A 2,246-nucleotide genomic window follows, 5' to 3' on the forward strand; every position below is an offset into this window, starting at 1 on the left:
AGTAGCGGCAGCTTAAGTCTTCCCCCGCGATATCCCCGAGAAGAACGTTTATGAAAATGACGGATAGATCGGACATCGACGAATCCCTTTTTGAATAATTAATGTTTACATATTATTATTATTTTGTGTGTCTGACCGATACAACATACATTTACCTACCTTGATTTATTATTACTATATGTATATTATTAATGATATTGACCGGTAACCGTCAAGAGTATTACGTATCATATTACGTTTATTATTATCATTTAAATGTGCTGATAATATTTTAGGAATTAAAAATATAGTATATGAAATAACATAAAAATATAACAATCAACGAACATTTTGCATAAAGAAGTACATACCTTATACGCTATTATAGTCACATACTAATTAGGTATCGCAGATAGCAAAAATATACCTAAGGTAGTCCTGTTTTTTTTGCGTAAATGAGACTATGCGATATTATAGTATGGGCTTTACACAGTATAAAGTTGTTCCTCATAATTACACTAATAGATAGAGTGTGACCAAATAGTTACGGGTCGGTGTATTGGATGATGCACAATATTATAATACCAAGGATCTACCAACCATATTAAAACAATAGGTATCTACAGAAATCATTGATTACAATTTACGTTAACATGGTATTATAATATTATTATAAGTTTTTTTTTTTATTTGCTGACATAAATTAATAGTTTAAGGACTCTTAGGGTCAAAACAATATCATACATAAAACATTCAATGTAGTTGACGATTATTAATATTTATAATATTATGCATGTTGCACCTATCCATTTTATTATTATTGTAATATTATTATTCATAGGTACTATATTAGTATATTATAAGAAAAGTAGGCTAATCGGACCATAGTTATTTTGTATTTTGTAGTGCCCAATTAGGCATTTTATACTACAAAATAACATTTTTATTTCCTAAACCTACAATAGGTATACATTGTTTTTTTACTGAACAGTCACACATTGTATACATTTGTGTCTAGGCTCATTTCATAGATTATTTTGTTTCATTTGGACTTTCATGAATTCGAACAACATAGAGCCTCCATTATTGTCAATTAATGAGGTTCTATCTACTGTACCTACTCGTATATTTGTTAATATTAGATCGGTACACAATGCTATTTTCCGATGACTATTTCATTAAAAGTTATCCCATATAGATATGGGTAGTATACATTTAAAAAAAAATTAGCACGTGTATATTTTAACTTCTTCACCGTGTGTTTGTCATCGTACGGATCCCGAGTTTATAATATAGCATGTCTAAGATGTTGGTCTTCGTCATCAAGCTTCCTACCCAAACTTCGATGTTTTTTTTATGTTTATTTTACCGACCGACTTAAATTAATAGTTTTTAAGTTAACATATAATTAATTATAACGTTTAATTAGGTAGGTACGCTGTATGATTTGCTGTCATATATATTTCCACATACCTACATATTATAATAATATATCACTATAAGGAACGCATATATTTGAAGTTCGTGTTCAGACTTTGGTTAAAGCCAAAGAAATACATCCTGAGTATAAAAACATTTGTTTGATGCACATAGTAAGTTTTTTTGAAGTTACAAATTTTGAATTTTTTATTACTGCAGATCATTATATAAATTTATACTGCATTGAGTAAGTACTTATACTACGTATAGTAATTTTTAATGAAATCGAAAAAAAATGTATTAATGGTGCTAGACTGACAGACCTTGGAAAAAGTTATGAATTAATACCTATTAATATGATGACCTCTTAGGGTCTTATACAATCGTGTATTAACAGTATTAATTTTTTTTATTTTTAGAATATTTAAATCCACTCTCTTATAACGTAGTTACTATATTATACTGCGCCTTATATTATAACAACTGATACTACGTGAGACCCAAAATATAATATAATATTGTTCATTACAGAATAAATTCCAATAACATTTTATTACATTATGTTGTCTCCGTATACTCCGTCTTACAAACGCGTACAGCATGGCAAATTTGCATTTAGTAACTTATATGCGTACATTTTGCATTGTTAGTTTTAATACTAGCTATACTGTAAATAATATAAATTTATTTAAATGACGCACAAGAATTTAAAAACCTCTATACGAGAATACCTCTTTCCTCCTATATATATATTCAAGTTTGAAATATTAAAACTAACTACATAAAATGGATTTCACTATAACAATCTACGCATAGGTATTAAATATTTCTATAATACAAATAGGTAC

The sequence above is a fragment of the Metopolophium dirhodum genome, chromosome 1 (assembly GCF_019925205.1).
Source record: "Metopolophium dirhodum isolate CAU chromosome 1, ASM1992520v1, whole genome shotgun sequence".
NCBI classification, from domain to species: Eukaryota; Metazoa; Arthropoda; class Insecta; order Hemiptera; family Aphididae; genus Metopolophium; species Metopolophium dirhodum.